Source organism: Coloeus monedula (assembly GCF_965178545.1).
Source record: "Coloeus monedula genome assembly, chromosome: 10".
Lineage (NCBI taxonomy): Eukaryota > Metazoa > Chordata > Aves > Passeriformes > Corvidae > Coloeus > Coloeus monedula.
The window spans coordinates 7252189-7275821 of NC_138790.1; positions in this window are offsets into that span (position 1 = coordinate 7252189).

Below are 23633 nucleotides of genomic sequence, written 5' to 3' on the forward strand. Positions count from 1 at the left end.
AAACCAAAGGACATGAGCACAAAGAAAAGCAAAACGGTAATAGAAAAGAGAGAGCTTTTATGGCCCGATGACAACTAACCTGACAATTTGATCAGGCAGTTTTCATTCTTCTAGGACCAGTTAACATTTAGAAAACATCAGTCCCAGGCCTGCACCTGGAAAATAAATTAGTGTTAGTTTAGGAAATTCACTACCTATCCTTATGAAATGAAGGCAGCAAGAAAGTAGAACTTACGGACTCACATGCTAAAAAGAGCAAGAAACCAGCATTGCAAAACAGTAGCATGCAGAGTTTTCAAAAAATATATTGCACAGCTACAAAATTGCTCATGTGAAAATGCTCAAAAATAACAGTGCAGCAACAGAATTCCTGCCTTCTGCTCCACTGCTTTTTCTCTTTAGTAAACAGTCATTGCACCATCATGAATAGGGGTCATAATCGATAAGAACATCCTTATAGAGCACACAATAAGCCCTCTCCTTTTCAGGTTTGGTCCTGCTGCCACTATAAATACCAATGAAACTCGCTTTTCATTTGACAAATTCAGAATCAAAACACAAATGTGACCCAAAAATCAAGCTTTTCTACAAATTCTTCTGTGACAGTATTTAGCTTCTAAAGCCTTCCAGAATTAAATAAGGATTAAGTGCCACTAACGTCAGATACAGATGTGAGTGTAAGTCTGAGTAAGTCTTCAGTGACACCAGCCTCTTTGTCCCAATGGTACAGAGGCATCTAAACTATTTTAAGACATTATTAATGAAGAGCCTAATTTTGATTTATTAAAAGAGGTGCTTACTTAAATACATGAGTTTCTCATCTACTGCCACAGAATAGGAAGGCATATGTAGGTTTATATACACTCAGGGTGAAATCCCTCCACGCAGTAAGTGGTGACACCGCTTGGCGCCACCATTAACCACTCATTGCAAAGAGCACAGACTCCTACCCACGGGGAAGCAGAAAGGAAAAAACCCAAAGGATTTATTTCTTTGCACCACAAAACCTGTTTGACAGTTCAACAGTCACCCGGGCTCTCGGGGCAGTTAACGCAAGACCAGGAAGGAACTCCACCTGGAGCTCTCTGCTTCTTCCGGATCCTCTGAGATCTCATAGGTATGGGAATTGTGACAAAAGGAAAATGAAAACCGGGATTGCCCAATAAGATGCATCTGCAACACAGGGGAAGCAAACGTTTCATTTTATCCTGAGTATTCTCATTAAAGCCCTTTGTGTTCTGTGTCTTCAAAACCAACGCAAAAGTACAAGTTAAAGATATTTTGACTTCATTGTCCAGCACTCAAAACCAGCTGAGAGGACAGACTGAAGAAAACTGTGAATGGAACTGTACATCTCTTCGGCGTGCTGAAGGAAGCGCCAAGCCGTGCGGTGTGACACCAGCAGTGCCTGTAACGCTGCGGGAAAAAGGGGCGGCGAGAAAACATTTTGCCACGAGCGTGAATGAGTGTTAAAACACCGTCCCGGGGAGACGCTGTGGCTGACAGCCCTTTGAAAGGAGGTCACCCGTGACACTGCGGGGCAAAGCCGCACTGCCTCCTCTTCATTAGCGGTGTTGGAATAACCCAGCGAGCGCTCATCGCTTCCCGGAGCAATGCCGGGCTCCTGAGGGATGCTATTGCTGCTCCACAGCGCTCCAGCTGCAGCAGCACCGCCTCCAGACCCCACTGCCCACAGGGCATCGCAGCAGCGACCCTCCCCCGCGCTCCGGGTATGGTACATAGCGTTATATAATACGTGAAAAATAGCAAGCGCCAGCAGCAAGGCAAAACAGGAAGAAAACACATCAGATAACGTTGACACAGTGCAGTTTAAACAAAGGTGGTTAAATAGGCAGCATCAAGTGCCTCCGCCCCAGATTTTGGAGGCACTCAGCACGCAGCTGGCAAGACTTCGGCACGGGAGCGTTCGAGGCGCAGAGGGGAGGAGCCGGCCGGGGCCGCCCCCGGGGCGGGGGTGCCTTTCCCCTGTAGCGGGCACCGCCGGGCAGGCGGCACGGGCTGTGCTGTGCCCCGTCACTCCCGGGCACCGCCGGGCGGGCGGCACGGGCTGTGCTGTGCCCCGTCACTCCCGGGCACCGCCGGGCGGGCGGCACGGGCTGTGCTGTGCCCCGTCACCCCCGGGCACCGCCGGGCGGGTCGGGCTGTGCTGTGCCGTGCCCCTCTCACCGCCGGGACACCTCGCGGAGCCCCGGCCGCCGCCCCTCAGGGGCCGCCCGGCGCGCGGGAGGTACTCACCGGCCGCGGGCAGCGCCGGGCCGGCTCCCCGCACCCTGCGGGGCGAGGGGGCCCGGCCCGGGGTCCCGGGTGTGCCCGTGCTGGAGAGGCGCCCGCTGGTCCCAGGCGTTGCCCCGGAGCGCTGAGGCGAGCCCGGCCTGCGGAGCGATCGGCCCCGCGCCCGCTCAACCCCGGGGAACGGCGGCCACAGCCGGGGCCGGGCAGCGCCGGTGCTGCTGCTCCGCCCTTGGAGCTCTCAGCGCTCCCGAACCGGCACCGCTTCAACCCAAACGTGCCGTCTTCGCTCGGCTGTTCTTGCTGGAAATAGCGTAAGGCGACGCTGAAAACTTCTACAGATATCTGTGGAAGTATATAAAATTTTCGATTGTGGATCGCAGAGAGTTTTACTGAATAGCTTGCCGTAGATCAGCACGGAAAGGCAGTCCTCTCACACATGGAAACAGAAGGGTCAGAGATATTGGAGTGTCTGGGAGTATGGAATGGCTTGGCATCTGGTAGGAAGTTTCTAGGCTTGTAAATGCGAGTTGTGAACATCTGTCTGCTTCGTAACTTGTCCTCTCAGGTGTAGGAAAAAATCAAGTAATACACAAATCAAAATGTTACCAGCTATCATGCAGGAAATGTGATCCACACTGAAGGGAAGTATGGGCAGGTCATGTAATTTTATATACTTCTATTAAGAGCCCACATAAATTAGTCCTGATTTTTTAACACTCAGAGCTCATTTCTAAACCATTTAAAAAAATGTTTTGTTTTCACAAGCACAAGGAGTCTGTGTCTAGGCATGGTATCTGTGCAAGTGTGCCCACAGGCACCTGCCAAGGGCACTTCAGCAGTTCCAATCTGCTGGTCTCTGCTTTACCTGTGTGGCCAAAGCAGACACCTGCCCCACCTGAGAGGGGCACGTTAGTGCTTGGTGAAATCAATCCAACCTTTGTGTGCTAAAGCAAGGAGATACACAGTTAAAATACAGAAACGGTAGTGCCATTTGATGCTGGAAGTTGGGGTTTGGATTTCAGTTCTCTGTGACAGTGAGGTGTGTGGAGGATATCAAAGGGTTGTGTGCATTCCAAATTAGGCACAATAAACCTGCTGCGGAAGTTCTATCTTTACATATGAACTTCTCTGTTGATTTACAATTTTTGAGACTTTTGTGCTACCACAATAAATTCTGACCCATTTTGTATATAAATCCAACAACACTGTCCTGGAAAGCTGGAACAAGTTATATCCAATCACTTTTATTAGAACACTACAAAAATTACCCAAAGTATCTTTTATACATATAAATCATGTTTTCCTTTCAGTTCTGAAAATTGTGTGATGCTTCATACCAGGACTACAGTGGGAGAATGGAGAACTTGATGTTTGGAAAGTGGGAATATATCTGGTTTTTCAAATGGTAAAAGTTACTCTAATATCAATGAATCATGAAATACCAGAACCTAAAAAACTCACTGATCAAAGGCTGAATACTCCTGTCGTGAACCTCACCCATTCCATATTTGGAATAATAAAAAAAAATATTAACATGTAATGATGACTCAAAACTTTCTCTAGTTTGAAGTGCCAATGATGCTGTGCTAGAAGAGGCCCAGAGGGCAGTGAGTTGTATAAGTGGCAAAGTATTCACAGAAAAAGGCAAATAATACTAATCTTTTGCCCTTTTTGTTTTTAGTATCTTCTTAGCATTTAAAAGAATCAGACATTCTGCTTCCTTACAAGTTTTGCACTGCCCAAGTTTGGGAGTAACATTTCTTAAGAAGCCACTTGATGGAGGAGTTAAGACAGAAAATTTGCTCATCATTTCATGTTACGAAATGTCATGGGGATGCAATAAATTTAAAAGCCAAGCACTGCATATCCAAATTAGTACAGAACTGTACACAGTACATGTAAAATTAAAGTTTGCAGTTCTGTATTAAAGTTAATAATCTTTAAAATGTATTTGGTCAGTCATGACATGATGATGTATTTCACACAGAATTCAGCTTTGTTAGTGGAGCCTCGTCCAGCCTAGAGATTCATTCCAAGACCTAATTCATAGGCACAACCAAGAGCATCTCCCTGCTGAAAGGAATATACCAGGTGACATTAGAAAGGACAACACAGAACAGAAATGAAACCAGCAATCCCAAAAACCTCCCAGTGTTAGCAAGGATGCCAGTTTATTTTCATGTTTGCTCTAACTTGCAGTGAGCCCATGCATTTATCAGAGCAAATTTAAATTCTTCATTCCTCAACACAGACTACAGAACAGTGATAAATGCAGGAGGCTCATCTGTAAGTCTTGTTACTGATGGGGCTTTTTGCTTGATATTTAATAATGATTATGACACTGTTCCTTGACAAAAATCAAATTTAAAAACTGTATCAAGCAATCATGTATACTTGCATTAGGAAACAGAAGCCTTCAAATGTTGTGAATGAATAATCTGAAGGAATAAATGTATGCATCATTTTGTCTGTTATTCAAAGACTAATTAGGCATAGAAGAATAAACCAGCATAAGAGTAAGCATCAAAAATATAGTTAGCACATAAAGTTATAAAGGCACTCTGTGATTAATAACGTCATTGATATTCTTTGTAAGAAAATTTATTTTTGAACCTAAAATGAGATCTGTATATTTTCTGCACAGACAAAAGCCACGTGGCTCTTCATTAACCTAAGATCAGCAGAGATGAGACACATGTGGGGGTGGGAGGGAAGAAGAACAAAATCTTGCAAAACCAATTTGTTGCACTGAAAATGAATAGAAATAATAGCCTTGTAATGACAGAAATAATTTTCTTCAGATAGAGAGTAATAACCTTTTAAGTTTCCCAATTCTAGAAAATGCTCATCACTGTAGTTTCTGTACATAACAAAAATAAATACAATAATAAGTTTAGCACAGTATTCCATTGCCACATTAAAGATACAATAGTGTTTTTCTGGAACTTGAGCAAAATTTTGTTAGCAACAACCTTTAAGGTACTAATAAGCCTCACAAATCATGCCACTGTTTGTTACTGATCTTGCATAATAAATCTATTCCATTCCTCACTTCCTGAATAAAAAAGTTGTCAGAAGACCAGACCATCCCCAGGAGAACATGCTCTTTGTCCAAGTTATTGAAATAGGCTCCTGAAGTCAACTTTGATGGTGTTACTGATACATTAGTCTTGATTTATATTTATGATCACCACTAAAAATCAAGGCTAGGCACAACTAAAGTAAGAGATAAAACCCTGGAATCTGCTTCCAGTCAAAGTGACATTATTGCAGGTGACTTTGCAATATTCTCATATATGATTTCTAGAGAAGCTAAATATTTGTTTTCCAACACTAGAAGCTACTTCCTGCAATGCTTCTTTAAAGCTTTTTAATAAAATTAGAGATGTGTCAAGAAAGTAAGAAAAAACCCTCCTAGAAAATCCTGGTTCTGTACAAATCTCTGACAGCTTAAGTTTGTGCACATTTTAACTAAGGAAGGAAATAAATTCACATTCCTGTAGTTTTCACCTGTGTTTTCCAGCATGGTCACATGTATTCACAATGAGTAAATCCCACTGGAGAAAAGCTGCATGCAGGTTATGACAATAACATTGTCTTATATATGACTTAAACATACATTCATTTTATGTGTTTATTCTCCTGCCATCTACTTCATTACTACTCTGAAGAGCCAAAGAAGTAGAGCTGCTTTTTGTTAAGGTTTGCCAATATTTCTATTAAGCTATTTCTTTCACTGAAGTGTACATTGTGAAATTTCTAGAAGACAGGGTCAGAGTTGAAACCCTTCAGGGACTTATGAACCTAGAGGAAAATGGAACCCCTAGTGAATTTGAAGGCATTAATATTCACCCATACAGCTCCAACCTTATTCTGTGTCATATCTAAACTTGTTTTCTGAACTCTGTTCAGTGCCAAATTTGTTGTCTGGTGCCAAACTAATTCACTGTCAAATCATATATGCTCTCTTGTCACCAGCAGTTGGCTTTTTCACAAAATGTGTATTGAACCGAAATGAGAAAATAAACATTAATCAATAAGCATTTGAGTGAACAAATGAAGTTTTATTACTATGCTATTTTTCTTTGATTTAGCAACTACCTCATGATTACACAAATCTCACCTTGCAGTGCTCACACAATCAATGTTTTTCTACATCACACCCAAGAAAAGCAGTCTTTCACATAGTTTGCCAAACCAGTAAATTACCAATGTAATTCATTTTCTCATTTGAATGAATTAATCTTTCAGCTATTACAGATGTCCTTAAAAATCAGGATTGTATAATATAATCCAGTGTATTCAATAAAGCTATTTTCTAGAAAATGTTGACTTTACCAAAGGGGTTCAAGTCCGAATTTAAAAAGACAGTCCACCAGTTTATATTCTTCCTCTTATTTGACTGCATTTTGTGCTAATTTCATATTAATGAAGTCTTTGAATCAAATATGAAACAAACCTTAATGTCAAACCCATGAATATAAATCAGAATATGACACGCCAGGGCCTGTAAGCATATTATGCGTGTATGCTCATGAAGATAATTTTGGTGCTGCTGAATATGGAAATATTTAAAAGGAATTTGGAACTGAAGGGGAGGCAGTCTGCAAATGGTAAGTGCCTGTTGGAAGTTCAGCCCCTCTCTGACACTGCTGCATTTTGGCAGTGGGGAGGAATGGTGGTGCCCTTTCAGGTCCAAGGTACAGCTCTGCCAATTTAGATTGCCACGAGATAGGTACATCCTGAGCTGTCAGTGAGCATAATTAAAAATGTGAAATAATTTAATGAAATGTTTAATGAATATGCAAATGTCAGCCAGGAAGAGAACTCGTATTTTAATTTGCTGATTTGGGTGGAAGAATAAATTGCTGAATATAGAGGCAGGAGTGAGCCATCTGTAAATTCACCTGGAGAGAGGAGGAGATGAAAATATTCTGTTCACTATCTCATTACAGGACATAATGCCCAGGGCACCTTGCCTGAGGCCAAATCTATTTCTTCATCTGTGAGATAAGAAACTTGTATGTCCTGACTGTGTGTAGAAAATGGTTTGGGTCCTTCTGTGTCCTTCCACAGAAAACACTCTGTGTGTTCAGGGCTCTCCCAGGAGTGAAGCTGCAAGTCAAGATGTGTGGGCAGGGGACAAGGGAGGGGGAGGGCTCAACAAAAGCCCGGCTTATGTGCAGCTGGTAGGACAATTTCAGGCTTGGCTGGGTTTGCACTGGGAGAGGTTTCTAAGGAGAGTGTGAATGTCCTTCAGCCACCCCAGATGAGGAGGAGGCAGTGAATGCCAGCAAACCCACGCTGGGTTTAACCACACCAGTCCAGCACAAGCCGCAAGCCTGTTCACAGCCAGGAAAGCCATCTACAGGTGTCGGGACACTGAACCCCAGACAGCTTTGGCAAACTTAATTAAACCCTTGAGTGGCTTTTGTGCTGTGGGCATTTTCCCTTTACATGTCTGATGCCTGAGAGCACTTTAGGGCTGTTGATGGAGGCAGAATTACTGAGTTCTCCCACTCCAAACTTCTGAGAAATTAAGAGAATGCAAGATATGTAATTTGCTCCCTCTGATATTACATTGTCTTCCTTTCAGCAAAATTACTTTTTTTTAATGAGGGCAGGGTTAGGTTCCTCCTGTGCAGTGTAACACAACAGGCTCATATTGAGATGCTTCACTAGGAAATTTGAAACAGATCCTGTCATGGAGAGTGGTTTAATTATCTTGATGTCATTACGTAACGTAGTCATAAATGAAGACAAATCTGAAAATAGCAAAGTAATATTGTTCAGATGTGGAACAATCAGGTATAAACTGCAGATGAGTTTTCAAATAGCTTGTAAACTAGACTACCTGAATGGGAAGTAAAGTCTGTGTGGGAATCATCAATGGGTTACAGTAAAATAGCCTGAACCCTGAGGGTTTGGGGTCCATGATTTCACTTCTTAATTGCTTTTCACACCAAGTGGTTCATGTTTAGCTGGAATAAACTGCACATTAATACTGATGGAGAGCAATTAGGTGACTAAGTACCGCTTTGCAATTCTTCACACCAGAAACAACTGAGCCCTCTAACCCAACAGGTTTATTTTCCACTTTCTCTCCTTTCTTGACCTATACTTTTATTTTTCCTCAAATCCCAGATATAAATAGTGAAGAGTAAATATGGCAACATGGATTTCAAAGCAGTCTGACACAGGGTAAAAGCTGTAATTGGTATTAGGTATGCTCCAACTGCTGAGGAAAAAAGTGGATTATTACCATGAATGAACAGCAACCAAACTCCAACACAACAACAGTTAATGGAATAAGCGAAATTTAACTTGTCATACTCACATTTGTTATACTCTTGATTTCCCTATACCATAATAGTAAGCCCAGCTTTCAAAGCAAAAGCCAGCCCAGCTGAAATGTATTATCTGTCTTCTGGAGAACTAAGAAAAACAGAACCACTAATCAAAGCTGAAGTATGCAACTTTGAACTGACTTTGTGTCGTGAAATAATACTGGCAATCAGAATTTATGAAGAAGCTATGAAATAATGTTCCATCAAATGATGAAAATGTATTATTTGGATGGGATGGAAGCTACGGGAAGAGGGATATATAGTATAATTAGAAAAAACAGTGGAGCAGAACATAATAGTCCAGTGACAAATCTGTAGGGTGGGAAGTGCACACCGGAGCAATGTTTGGATTATGGAGCAGTAACAACAATAGGATCTCTGCAGCACAATTGCCTGTTCTCAGAAAATGAGGTTGAGAAAATTAATTTGCTCAACTGCATAGTTAATAAAATACCTGATGCTTCTGGTGAAGTTTTCCCAGTTGATTCTTCACAGAGTAACAGAATGAACAAACTTCCATTTCCCCCAGTGGAGAGAATAATTCTGACAATGAGTATGAAGTTAAAATTAAGCTAAAATAAGTAAGATAATAGAACAGATTTTAAACAGCTTGTAAATGACAGGTTTAGATTAGATAATAGGAAAAAATTCTCTACTGTGAGGGTGGTGAGACACTGGCACAGGTTGTCCAGAGAAGTTGTGGATGTCTTTAAGCCTGGAAGCATTCAGTGCCAGGTTGGATAGGGCTTGGAACAACCTGATCTAGTGAAAAGTGTCCCTGCCCGTGACAGGGGGGTTGGAACAAGATGTTCTGAGTTCCCTTCCAACCCAGGCCATTCTATGAACATTAAAAATAGAGTATTTAACTATTAATTATGCCTTCTCTACCATCCTCCAACAGTTCAGCCATGAGGTTTCATCAGCTTGGACCAGCACAGGCAGCTGTGTGCAACTGAGGGTACCCATGTGATGCTGCACAGGGAGCTGTTGGGCTCAAATTATGTTTAATTTTAGAAAATCGGATTCCAATTATAAATTTTCATCTGGCTGATGCTTGACTTGTAAAGCCTGGAAACATAAGTGCAATCTCTTATCTCTGTCAAAGCACCAAATTTTAATGCAATGTGGGGAATATACTGGATTTCAATGCCTTCCCAAACTTTTCACTTTGGATATTTCAAAATACTGTGTAAGTAACTACATTTACGCTTCAAGTGAAATCCACTAAACTGAACATATTAGAACTTTGCTAAAGTTTGTGATAAAGTTTAGGAGAACACCACAGATGTTCATGGTGGGGGACATGCTGTCCAAGTATACTGGTGAATAAGTATCTCTCACCCTCTTTTCAGACCTGAAAGGAGTCATTCCATTATTTTTTTCCTCTTGCAAGTCAATGGAGAGAACTGAAAACCCTGAAGTTATTTTTTCTGATTGTGTATGTGCTAAGTTAGGAGGTGCACATCATCCTGAGAAGCAGAGAAACATAATTTAATGATGGTTCTTTGAAGAGAAGTTTCTTGATGAGGAAGTGAGCACAGAAACTGAGCTGCTGCTCGAAGGGTGAATGTAATGCTAGATTTCATTTTTATTGTAGATCATTTGTATTGATGACTGTCCCCAACTAGGTGCTGACTTCAACTTTTTCTAATCTCAGCACGGCAGGAGAAAATAATCATACCCCAGCCATAACTTCTTTTTTAAGTCAGCAGTCAGTCATGGAAAAAGCCCCTGTCACTCAATTTCTTCAGTGCAGCTAATAAAAATATAGATTTTTCCTTTCTCAGGCAGTAGATATGATCAGAAAGAGACTAACAAGAGAAAATGCCCTCAGCAAAATGGGGCTAGAAAAATTCTATTCTCAATTGCTGACAAACTGCACATTAAATTTGTCATTTCATTCCAAAACCCTCCAGTCAAAGTGTTTTTCAGTACTTTACTTGAAAGCTGTTAATTAAAAAAAAAAAAAAAAAAAGCCTAAATGGACAAGACATGTGGAATGATATAAAATTCATGTTGATTTTTAAATGAGGTTCCATTATTTTTATAGTTTTGTGTGAGTTACTGGATTTTATCCCATTTTGGTTTTTGTGGGGTTTTTCCCCTCCAAGCAGATCTTTTCTTTTGCAAGCAACCAAACCTAAGATGCTCTGCATGGCCCTTGGGTGCTGTGCCAGCTCTCAGCACTGTGTTAGCTTAGTGCAGAACCGGCCTTCCCCAGTACTGGAGTTCCTGACAATTCTCCTCTTGCAGACCTCACCTTGCAGATTCTGGGAGCAGTTCAGGCTGAACTGCCCAACAGGGGCACCTCACAGCAGCTGGCTCAACTCAGGAAACTCTGGGGTATCTCAATATTAGATGATGCCTGTGTGGAAAAGGAGGAGAAGCTACCTGGCAAAGCAGGTAGCCATGTTTCCATGCCATTTTTCTGGTTCTGCAGCCTGCTAAGCACCTCTTGGGACCAAATCCTTCACAAGCACCTTTAACATTTATTATAGTGGATATTAGCAAGCACTCAGGACGGGTAATTATTTCTGCTCCTCTTTCAGAGTATAACTGCAGGTTCTGAGCCAGTGCATTCCCACAGCATTAACATGGGCAGATAAAGATGATTACACACATCTCTTCCTTCATGCTGAACTCCCCATTTTGTCTCTGTTTCATTAAATACAGCCTTTGATTACCAAAAAAAGTAATTATCAAGTGTGTCACAGGCACGCTAAAAATAATTTTTCCAGCACACAATAGCTGGGTAGATAGGTTAATTTGCCTAGGCAAGATCTCTCCTGCCTTTCATCTTGACTGCAGAGCTGCTTCATTTGAAATGCATGTTTTCATCACTTCCGTTGTAGGTTTCACCTGAGAAATTATGTCACTGTTGTATTTTATAATAAAGTTAGACATGAAGTTTTGTACATATTTAATTAGCTCTCCTTCCAAATTCAGGTGGTTTAAAAGCATGAGGAAGGTCTGAATGTGCTCTGATCTGACTGGCTGAACAGTGTCAGTGCTTTGGGAGTGACAGAAATTTCACACCTCTGAGAGCAGCAGCTCACGTGAGCTCTGTATGTGCTTCACACATCCCTAACAATTCCCACTGACGCTCTGCAAGAGCCAGATCAAACACAGCATTTGTTTCCCTCTTTTCCAGTACAAACACCGTCAGCTTCACAGCGCAGCCCAGACACACAGAGCAGGGAAATGTCATAAGCCCGTTAAGTTCCTACATTAACATGATGCCTGCTGTCTTTGCTTGAACTCCCGATTAACCAGACAAAGCAACTTAAAGCATGTCCCACTACAATTCATGGCAAAAGTATCTGGGATGCAAGGATATAATGCTGCTAATTCAGTTGAGACACCAGGACAAAACATGACTCTGCTGGGCTGTGAAATTGGAATCACAAAGACTTTTTTTACTGGTTTTTTTTTTTTTTTTTCAGAAAGAGGTTAAAAAGATGCATTTGCTCTACTAGATTGCCTAGATAATTGTCCGACTCCATGTTAAAAAATTATGCAGAAATGTAGGAGTCATAAACCCCTGAATAGTTAGATTCAAGAAAATGAGATAACTGATGCTTGAGTAGGTTGAGTAGGTAGAATGTTCATTCTGAGTCATTTGGCTGATTAAGAAAGCATCCAACAAAGAATAAACTTCAGTTCAAAATATTCAAACATTTTCAAACAATTGCCTGGCAGGGACCCAGTGACACTATGCGTTGGATGGTTAACTAGTACATTTTTATGCATGTGTGAGTGAACAACATGTAGCTCTCAGCTGTTAATGAAATATTTATTCCTTTAAAACCAGACAGAGCAGTGGCAGCTGTGAAGCAGATACTGCCAACTTCAGAGGTGTTCAAAGGGCAATTGCCATACATGCTATGTGAGAAATACTTTCATATCACCCAAAAGAGATCAACACCAATACCTGCCTTCTCAATTCCAGCAGCGGAAGGGTGTGGGAACAAACCAATGAACTCTTGGAGGAAAGTGAGGGGGAGGATTCTCACTCTTAGAACCTGAGAATCAGTTGGAAAAACAACATAAGCAAGGCTGGTAGCCGATGCAAAAGCCTAAAGAGATGGCAGAGAGAGTATTTGTCTTGTTACTGGGAGGATTTGCCTGTGGGACTGGGGCTCCTACTGAAATTTGGGTGGTTCCCAGCACGTGTTAGGAAAGCACTGGCCGGCACAACCAGAACAGTGAATGCTGCAAGTCACAGCTGTTCCTTTTGGATGCCGAGCATCATTTGCGTGTGTCGCCTGCAGAAGCAAAGGGCAGGGCTCTACCTGAGCCTACAGGTTTTCATCTCTACTCAAGGCTCACATTCCCATTGCTGCAGTACAACTCCTGACATGCTCCAGGATAGATTTGCTCTCAGAGCACAGCCCTGCACTGTACTTCGCAAAAGACACTGATACCTCCTTGTCAGAGGCTATGCATGGTATCAGTAGGTCATTTCTTAGGTTGAGCAATTTTGTGGGAAGAAATTAAATTGATATTCCTTTACCTACTCTGTCTGTCTGCTAAGAATGGAAAAAAGATTAGGGTGCTAATTTTAACCTAAAAACACTAGAAGCTACCTACTTCTACTGCTGTAACCAAACATGTTGACACTTCAGTCTACACACACAAATTGGGGATGAAAACAGATTTTTATTAACCAATCATTGGCTTTGTCACTTCCCCTTTCATTGATCTAAATGCTGCCCATTTATAAACATCCATGTTGCTGAATCTATGTCCTTATTCTACAGAGAGAGCAGAATGATGGAGCATATTTTCTTCAGCTGCATTACTAATTTATACCTACACTGGGCAAAAGGTGGCTACAGGAACAGGATTCTTTCAGCGCCAGTTTTTAAAGATGCAAAACAGAAGCTTGAACTTACTCTTAAAAAAAGGCTTCTGTTAAAGAACAGATGTGCAAACCATCTCAAAAAATACATATATACACATGTAAGAGAAAATGATTACTCCTTAACATGAGTAGATTTAAGAAGGAAAGATTCTGACCTCTACATAAGGATCCAAAAATTCTTCCACAGAAAGTAAGTTGGAGAAAACAAACATTTCTCATTGTACCATAACCCTGTTCAGCCTAAATTGTGTTCACTGCTATGTGTTAGCCAAGATTTTGCCTTACACAGCTATTTATAATCATTACAAATATTCCACGATAAGGTTTTTTCCATTTAAGTGATTTATGGTATTTATATGCTAATTGAGAAAACCAAACATAAATTTGAATAACAATGAAATTAAATAGCATTTCCACTATTAAGCTATCAACTGTGGGCAGCAATTCACTTTTTACTTAGGACTTGCCAGATTTTGCTTGGGAAATAATAACTTGGTAATTGAAGGACTTTATTACTACAATAAAATATATTAAGCAATATCTATTAAATCAATAACTTAAAATAAAATTTAAACTCTGGTTCTAGATATGTGGAAATTATTCCAAGAAGCAGATGCAGGGTTTTGCTTTGCACTGAATTTGCGTAATTCAAAAAGTTATATAACAAAATACTTTCAGAGAACCCAGTAAAGTCAGATTTCCAGGCCTCCGTGCAGATTCATTGATTTCAGCCCTGGTGAACACTTCGGGAATCACAGAGCCTCACATGGAAATTGGGAGTATGGATAAGGAGATGCTTGTGCAGCACTAATACAAAGCAGCTCGAGCTCCAGCACCTTGGCTGAGCTGCATCCACTTGAGGAATTCACACCCTTCTGAGCTCACCACTTTTCCTCCCTTGGTTCTTCTAGGCCTCAGAGCAAACAAAGGCAATATCAGTTGAATGCTACACACCCCATGCACTCATCCTCATTTCATCAGGCAAAACTGTGCTAGTGCCATCAGAAATGCTCCTGATAACTTTAATGAGGTCAGCACCTCATCCCAATAGGTACTAGTTTTAAGAGCTCTATGGTGGCAAATTGATTTTTGATATTTCTGGCATTTTCCCTGCTGTTTCCCTTCCAGAACTACTATCCAGTGTTCTGTATTGTTCACTTGACCTGTCTTTCTCACGCCTTTTGTCAGGGAAGTACTTTGGTTTTGTGCTGTAGTGTTGGGGTCCCTTCCCCCTGCCATGGAGCCCTGGGAGATGGGCCCTGAGGGGGAGACACGGGGTCTCCCTGCCCCTGGTCACCTTTGTTTCTCATTGGTTGGTTTGTGTTCCCCGGGGTGGCCAAGGACCCTTGGGTCCCATGACTGGGGGAGTTCCTGAGCTGAGCCCCGGCCATGCAGCTGGAGAAATAAACATCTCTGAAACATCTACCACGAATCTGTCCATATATACTTTGTTTCCACGGGACTCCTGGTTTGAAATATGCTTGTTGCAGTAATCCCCGCTGCAACAAACTGATGGAGGAATGCAGGAAAGATACCAATCCCTGAAGAAGATTCGTGAGTAAAATAACCACTCAAGACCTCTCTCTTCTCATCTTGGTTTAGATATTCTCCCTGGACTATGGAAGAATCGTGGGAAATGGGGCTCTCTGAGCCACAGAAAAAAAATGTATCTAGAAGTTAAAGGAATCCTTGAACAACAAAACAAAAAAGTATTGGAACCGGGAAATCTAGAACATTTCTTCATTGGGCTTTTCAAAAGGTTCTCCTGTATTTCTCGAGACTTACTTTTTAATATCGAACCTCCTGTATCTTGTCAGGGGTGTTTCTGGGACGAGATCTGGGATAAGGTAAGGGATCAAAGAGAAGCTTTCCGTGCATTCCTTATAATCAGGGAAGCTCTTGAGGAGCATTTCTTTGGTCCCATTACCCCTAAAGCAGAAGATCCTACTTATCCCATGGCTGAGGCCGCACGGCTGCCATCCCGGGAGCACATGACTGCAGCCGTGCCGGTGGAGGTGCCTGTGCTGGATGCGCCCGGCCCCCTCGGGAGCGCGCGCCTTATCACGGACCCCATCCCTGTCTCGGGGTCCCCGGCCACGCGACCGCGAGTGAGGGAGCGATGCCGCAGGCGCCGCGGGTGCCGTGGGCCACGAGCAGCCAGGAACCGGCATCGGCGTGGCAGCCCGCTCTGAGCACACGGCTCGGAGAGCCCTGCGGAGGGAGAAGCGGCGGTGTCCACAGCGACACGAGAAGCCGCGCAGCGCCGAGCCGGAACGGGGCCGCTCTCAGAGCAGCGTGGAGTTGGCCGAGCGGAACCACTCACAGGGCACGGGACCAGCGGCGATGGCAACGCGGGGCCGCGCAGAGCCCAGACACGCACCGGAGCAGCGCCGCTCGGAGAGCGCGGAGCAGCCACAGCATGGGGGCCCGGCCGAGACGTCGGAGCCGGCGAGGCGGCGGCCACAGGGGACCAGCAGCCACGACGAGCACGCAAGCACGTGATAGGAGGAGTTGTAGCAACGAAAATCACAGGAACTGTGAAATGGTACAGTGTAAAAAACAACTATGGATTTATAACACGAGATGATACAGGGGAAGATCTATTCATCCATAGAACTGCCATTAAAAGGAATAACCCTAAAGATTACCTGCAAAGTGTAGGAGATGGAGAAGTTGTACAGTTTGATATAGTGCAAGGAAAGAAGGGTTTACAAGCAGCAAATGTTACTGGACCTGGGAGTATTCCAGTCAAAGGCAGCCGTTATGCACAGAATTATAAACAACATCCATCCCAGCAATTTCCCTACCCACAGCCTATTTTCCCCTTTTACCCTATACCCAATATGAACCCCTTCCTAAGTTTACCCTATCCCCAGTTTATTCCTAATCCGTTTTTCACCCCATGGCTTCCCTATACAATTCCCTTTCCCTACAATTCCTCTCCGATGCCGAGGGGAGGGTGAAGAGGAGGAGGGAAGAAATTAAACCCTCTCCTGCCTCAGTTTCCCCACAAAGCATGCCCGGAGAGTTCTGTCTTCCTTCTGTCAGCCCTAAGATGTTCCACAGAATCTGTTTGGACATCTAAAGACTCAGGAGGGTGGCTTGTTTTGTCTTGAAACTGTTCTTGTTATGTTTATCTAGTTGTTTTTCATTCTCCTTTTATTAAAATAAAACGGGTGAGATGTTGGGGTCCCTCCCCTGCTGTAGAGCCCTGGGAGATGGGCCCTGGGGGGGAGACATGGGGTTTCCCTGCCCCTGGTCACCTTTGTTTCTCATTGGTTGGTTTGTGTTCCCCTGTGTGGCCAAGGACCCTTGGGGTCCCGTGACCGGGGAGTTCCTGAGCTGAGCCCCGGCCATGCGGCTGGAGAAATAAACATCTCTGAAACATCTACCACGAATCTGTCCATATATACTTCGTTTCCACAGGACTCCTGGTTTGAAATATGCTTGCTGCAGGAATCCCCGCTGCAACACTGTAGGAAGAGACTGGGGCTTCAATCTGTAATGAACAATTCATTCTAGACACCTTCCTCCTATAAATGACTTTAGGATTTGAACATATACACTAAGATATAATTTTATCAGGGTATTCTCTAATATTTACTATTTTTCAAGTATTTCTGTCAGTAACACCACCCTTGTTCAGTGAAGTAGAGAGACATTTACCTTAAACACAGCATACCCAGGTGGAGTTGAGTCTTTCTCTCAAAGCTTTCTCCTATAAGGAGAAAATAAGCAGCAGCAGAAAAAACTTCACTAAGCAGCTGACATGGAGCTGCCAGCTGAGGTGTTTGTCCAGCTGAGCAGGAGGTCCAGCCCAGCCCAGCTCAAGGCATTCTTCAGATGCAGCTCATTTCCTGCCCCACTGGCACCTTGCTACAGTGTCTGCTCAGAGACAGAAGTAGAACATAAAAAGAGAAAATATGTTTGCACGTGACTTGGACTAGAAATCATAATGCAAATTCCCCGAGGTGAGGAAGTGTGGCCAACCCACAGCAGTGCACAGCTTCAGCTATATTCATAATGCAGGTAACAGTGCAGCACAATCTGAGCTAGTTTTAAGCAAGCCGTATAAATGGCTCTAGGTCCCTTTAAACATTTTAAGAAGGTAAGGTGTCTTGAAATTAAGGCTCCAAGCATCCACTGCAAGTTCTCCAAACTGCTCTCTCCAGTTTTATCAGGTACAAACATTAATAGCTGCCAGATGAAAAATGCTACTGAGATCAATCAAGAGGCCTGAAGCAGACAACGCATGGTGCCTATTCTGAACTTTCAACAGAGATGGCCCATATAGTCTAGGTCTCCAAAAAGCCTGATGTTCTCTTTCCCCAAAATGCCAGATGCTGTGGTGAGCCAAAAGGATGCCACAGATGAACCAGAACTCTTCATTACAGCTTCCTTCTGCACATTTATCACTTCTGTTTTGGCATTACAAGTTCAAGTACTTCACCTACAAGCTCATTGACTGCCCAGTTCCTGCTGAAAAACACAAGCTAAATAAATAGCCTTTGTTACAGCGGGGATTACTGTAACATGCATATATATCAAACCAGGAGTCCCGTGGGAAGGAAATAGATATGGACAGATTCTTGGTAGATGTTTCAGAGATGTTTATTTCTCCAGCCGCATGGCCGGGGCTCAGCTCAGGAACTCCCCCAGTCACAGGACCCGAGGGTCCTTCCCACGCAGGGGAACACAAACCAACCAATGGGGAACGAGGCTGACCAGGTGCAGGGAAACCCCGTGTCTCCCCCCCAGGGCCCATCTCCCAGGGCTCCATGGCAGGGGAGGAGACCCTAACATCTCACCTGTTTTATTTTAATAAAAGGAGAATGAAAAACAACTGGATAAACATAAATGTCCAAACAGATTCTGTGGAACATCTTAGGGCTGACAGAAGGGAGACAGAACTCCCTGGGCATGCTTTGTGGGGAAACTGAGGCAGGAGAGGGTTTAATTTCTTCCCTCCCCCTTTTCATCCCCCCCTTGGCATCAGAGAGGAATTGTAGGGAAAGGGAATTGTATATGGAAGCCATGGGGTGAAAAACAGATTAGGAATAAACTGGGGATGGGGTAAACTTAGGAAGGGGTTCATATTGGGTATAGGGTAAAAGGAGGAAGTAGGCTGTGGGTAGGGAAATTGCTGGGATGGATATTGTTTATAATTTTGTGCATAACGGCTGCCTTTGACTGGAATACTCCCAGGTCCAGTAACATTTGCTGCTTGTAAACCCTTCTTTCCTTGCACTATATCAAATTGTACAGCTTCTCCAACTCCTACACTTTGCAGGTAATCATTAGGGTTATTCCTTTTAATGGCAGTTCTATGGATGAATAAATCTTCGCCTGTATCATCTCGTGTTATAAATCCATAGTTGTTTTTGACATTGTACCATTTCACAGTTCCTGTGACTTTCGTTGCTACAACTGCTCCTATCACGTGTTTGCGTGTTTGTCGTGGCTGCTGGTCCCCTGTGGCCGCCGCCTCGCCGGCTCCGACGTCTCGGCCGGGCCCCCGCGTTGTGGCTGCTCCGCGCTCTCCGAGCGGCGCTGCTCTGGCGTGTCTGGGCTCTGCGCGGCCCCGCGTTGCCATCGCCGCTGGCTCCGTGCCCTGTGAGTGGTTCCACTCCGCAAACTCCACGCTGCTTTGGGAGCGGCCCCGTTCCGGCTCGGTGCTGCACTGCGCGGCTTCTCGTGTCGCTGTGGAAACCGCCGCTTCTCCCTGCGCAGGGCTCTCCGAGCCGTGTGCTCAGAGCGGGCTGCCACGCCGATGCCGGTTCCTGGCTGCTCGTGGCCCACGGCACCCGCGGCGCCTGCGGCATCGCTCCCTCACTCGCGGTCGCGTGGCCGGGGACCCCGAGACAGGGATGGGGTCCGCGATAAGGAGCGCGCTCCCGAGGGGGCCGGGCGCATCCAGCACAGGCACCTCCACCGGCACGGCTGCAGTCATGTGCTCCCGGGATGGCAGCCGCGCGGCCTCGGCCGTGGGATAAGTAGGATCCTCTGCTTTAGGGGTAATGGGACCAAAGAAATGCTCCTCAAGAGCTTCCCTGATTATAAGGAATGCACGGAAAGCTTCTCTTTGATCCCTTACCTTATCCCAGATCTCGTCCCAGAAACACCCCTGACAAGATACAGGAGGTTCGATATTAAAAAGTAAGTCTCGAGAAATACAGGAGAACCTTTTGAAAAGCCCAATGAAGAAATGTTCTAGATTTCCCGGTTCCAATACTTTTTTGTTTTGTTGTTCAAGGATTCCTTTAACTTCTAGGTACATTTCTTTCTGTGGCTCAGAGAGCCCCATTTCCCACGATTCTTCCATAGTCCAGAGAGACTATCCAAACTAAGATGAGAAGAGAGAGGTCTAGAGTGGTTATTTTACTCACGAATTTTCCTCAGGGATCGGTGTCGTGCCCACATTCCTCCATCAGTTTGTTACAGCGGGGATTACTGCAACACGCATATATCAAACCAGGAGTCCCATGGAAAAGAAGTATATATGGACAGATTCGTGGTAGATGTTTCAGAGATGTTTATTTCTCCAGCCGCATGGCCGGGGCTCAGCTCAGGAACTCCACAGTCACAGGACCCGAGGGTCCTTGGCCACACCGGGGAACACAAAACAACCAATGGGGAATGAGGCTGACCAGGGACAGGGAAACCCCATGTCTCCCTCCCAGGGCCCCTCTCCCAGGGCTCCATGGCAGGGGGCGGGGAGACCCCAACAAGCCTTGATTTTTTTTTTTTCTTTCCTCAGTACAATTTTTTAGTCTGGTGTGAGCCATCTGAAATATTGTAGAACTTTAGCCAAAAACCCCACAATATAGATGTGTGTTTAATGACATGAAAGCGTCATGCAGCAGGGATAAATACACAGCCCCAGGGCAGCAAAAGCTACAAAGATGTAGTATCAGTGGAAGCAAACAGAAAACCCTTTAGGCATACTTCCCATACTTATCTCACAGAATAACTATTGCTTCAGAACAACTCCAAATTTACTATCATATTCAAAAATAACATAAATCCCAAAGCTAATGGCTGATTTCAGGCACTTACATTTTAATAAGTGCGTGGCACAGGGCCATGTTCAAATCTGTCTGTCTAATCATGGTTCTATGCATAAAGCACACAAAAGTGTATGAGATTGCTGAGCTAAGAATGTTGGAAATGCCATCCTGGGCAAATCCCTTAGTGCAAATTAACAGTGAAAAGTCTTTATTGATGTTCTATTAGATACAAATTTTCTATGCATCATTAAACAAAATTCTTCACAGAAGACAAAGGTACAAGTTTTCCTAAAGATTTCAGTAAAAGAGAAACAAAGACTTTACTCTGTAGCATCCACCTGGCAACCAGACCAGAGATGAAGCAATTGTCTCAAGTATTTTAAGACTGCAAGTCATGTAATCATGAAAACATCTGACTTAAAGTAGACTTACACATGCTTCCTCTGAGGCAACTTGTCAGGGTTGCTCAACCACTTCTGTCGCTTAGGTTGGCTCCATTCATAGATCCTGCTTCTCTAGAGATAGGGGACACATTACTGCAATTGATCACCAAGCTTTGAGTGCCATTTCAAAAAATTGGGCAGTGCTCTGAGGGTATCATAAAAGAAAGCTCCTGGAGTGAAGTAGCTCTTGCTGAAGAGCTCTCAGAACAGGAAGAATTCACTGCTTTCTTTTTTGGATTCTTTGCTTTAGTTCTTGAATGTCAACAAGAGGAAAACCAAAATTGTTATATAAAAGCCTGCAGAGTGGATTCACATAATCATTAAAGTGCTTAGATTTTCAGAGCAGGGCTTTTTAAGGATGCCAATTTAAGAAACTGAATTCTGCAACCTGTTATTGCACAGAGCACTGAAATTGAACTGGGAGAAACTGAAGCATGAACAGGGAGGCAGCTGGAGGTGACCTTCAGGAAACTGGAAGGGACTGAATCACCAGGCAGGGAAGCTCATTATCAGTGCATTTCTTCAGGCTGTCCCAGGCACATTTTCAACAGACTACTGAACACCACCACCTCAGGAAAAATATGGTAGAGAAACACATGATTACATGGTTAATAATCATATTTTGTAAGTAATCACATGCCTGTGGCAGTACCATGGACATGGTTGGCTCTTTCCACCCTGTTGCAGAAAACTGACCTATTTATTTCTTAAAGGGGAATAGGAGATGCAAACACTCCAGTTTGATGCTGAGGCAAAGTCACTTTCTAAGATGAGGGAAAGAGCAGAGACACTATGTAATGGCATTATTTTCTGTTCTACTTTTCTATGGTGTCATCTGACAGCAGGAGTTGTGTGACAGCATTTGAGCAAAGCAGAATTCCAGAAAATGAAATGCAGGAATTCTGAGGTGCAGACTAATTAGTCTGTGGATGTTACACTGGGTAACAAAGCATATCCCCTCAGATATCTGCAATAGCACCCAGATTTCATCACTTCAGTAAGAATTGACACTCGAATTCTCCAAAGGAGCAGTCTTATTGTACACTCAATCTTTCTCTACATAGGATTCCCACATGCAAGAGAGATACTTTACAGGGCCATAAAAGGATGTATTTTGAACTGAAGAATATTGTTACACTATTTTAAATATTCCTTTATATCATAAAACAGGAATAGTGTTAGTCAGCATTAATATTTCTCCCATTTAAAACATATTTCACTTAGAGAAACTTTCTCATCATTTGGCAGATTTTACAAACCATTTAAGGAGAAAGTGGGAAGACAGTTACAAAAGTTGCAGGACTGAGATCTTCAGGAGGCTGTCTATTCCTTCAGTGCCCAACTAAATGGGACCTCAGCCATTGCCACAGTACAAATTATACCAGTTGCAGAAGAGAAAATAGTATTTTGGTTTGAGTCCATCCATCTTACTATATATTGCTAGAAATGCCTCTTTCACCAGTGAAGTTTTGACATTTATTTTTTCCCCTCTATTATCTCTATATAAAAGTAGAGCACTGAGCCTGCATCTAGTGCCACTGGTGCATATAAACTTACTGGCCATGATTTGTAGATGGAGGGAATACATTCTCACCCTCATTTCAGCATAAATCCAGTGAGAAGATGATAATTTACATGTAAATTGCATGTGAACCAGAAAAGATAAATCAGGATCCCTCTTACCACAAATACAGCCATGATGAACTAGTTCTTACAACACTGTTCACATGTTCATTATGTGCTACTGACCTCTATTCACATTCACCTTCCTAGGGTGTGACACATAGCCAGGAAATATGCATGGAAAGCTTGTCTGATGCTTTATTGATTCCATCTTGAAACCATGATGGCTACTAAGCCATCCATAATGTGCTATCATTGAGGAAATCAGAGAATAAATTTGTCTCTTCCCTCATGCAGTGGAGATTAACTTGTTCAATGAGTAAACCAGACCCCAAAGAACTACAGGTATATATTTCTGGAAGAAGGGTTACTGTGGTACTGGATCTCTACACACTGTGATTTTCTTAATAGAAAGCCTAATGCCAGAATACTCTTCAAATGCATGAAAACATGCAAACAAATGCATTTGAATTTCTCCTCTGAAAGGATGGCAGTAGAAAGACTATTTTTGATGGAACATTGGCTCATGTGTGAATATTAGGGAAAGAGGTGCACAAGCACTAAATTGCCAGTTCAAAACTGGTACATGAGAGATGCAGCCATTCACAAGCATCAGGCTTCTTCTTTTCTCCTTGAAAATCTGTGCAGGGCTGCTGTTTCCAGACTAGCACAGCTATTTTGTTTCCGTGACTTTGCAAAAGCTTTCTCATTTTCAACTGGGGAAACAGAAGCAAGGAACTGTACTTGCCATTTGTTTGCAGATTTTTGCATAATGAGTGCTTTCTGCATTATTCCAGCTGTTACTGAAGATTAGTCATTGTTAAACCTGATGGATGTTTAGGGAAATTTCCCCCCATCTAAATGCAACGAAGATGGGCAGAAATTCAGAGTCTCAGCTGCTTTTCTGACTAAGGGCTCACAAAGCAGTTAAGGAATCAAGTTACCATTAAATCCAATAAACTACAAACTCGGGAAAACAAATTTTCTTCTGGTGAAAGACATTTGTTGTCGTGGTGCCAACAGCACCATCTCACCCAGGCATTTAATTACTGTGACTTTCAGCTCCATGGGATGGCTACTGGAGTAAGAAGTCTCA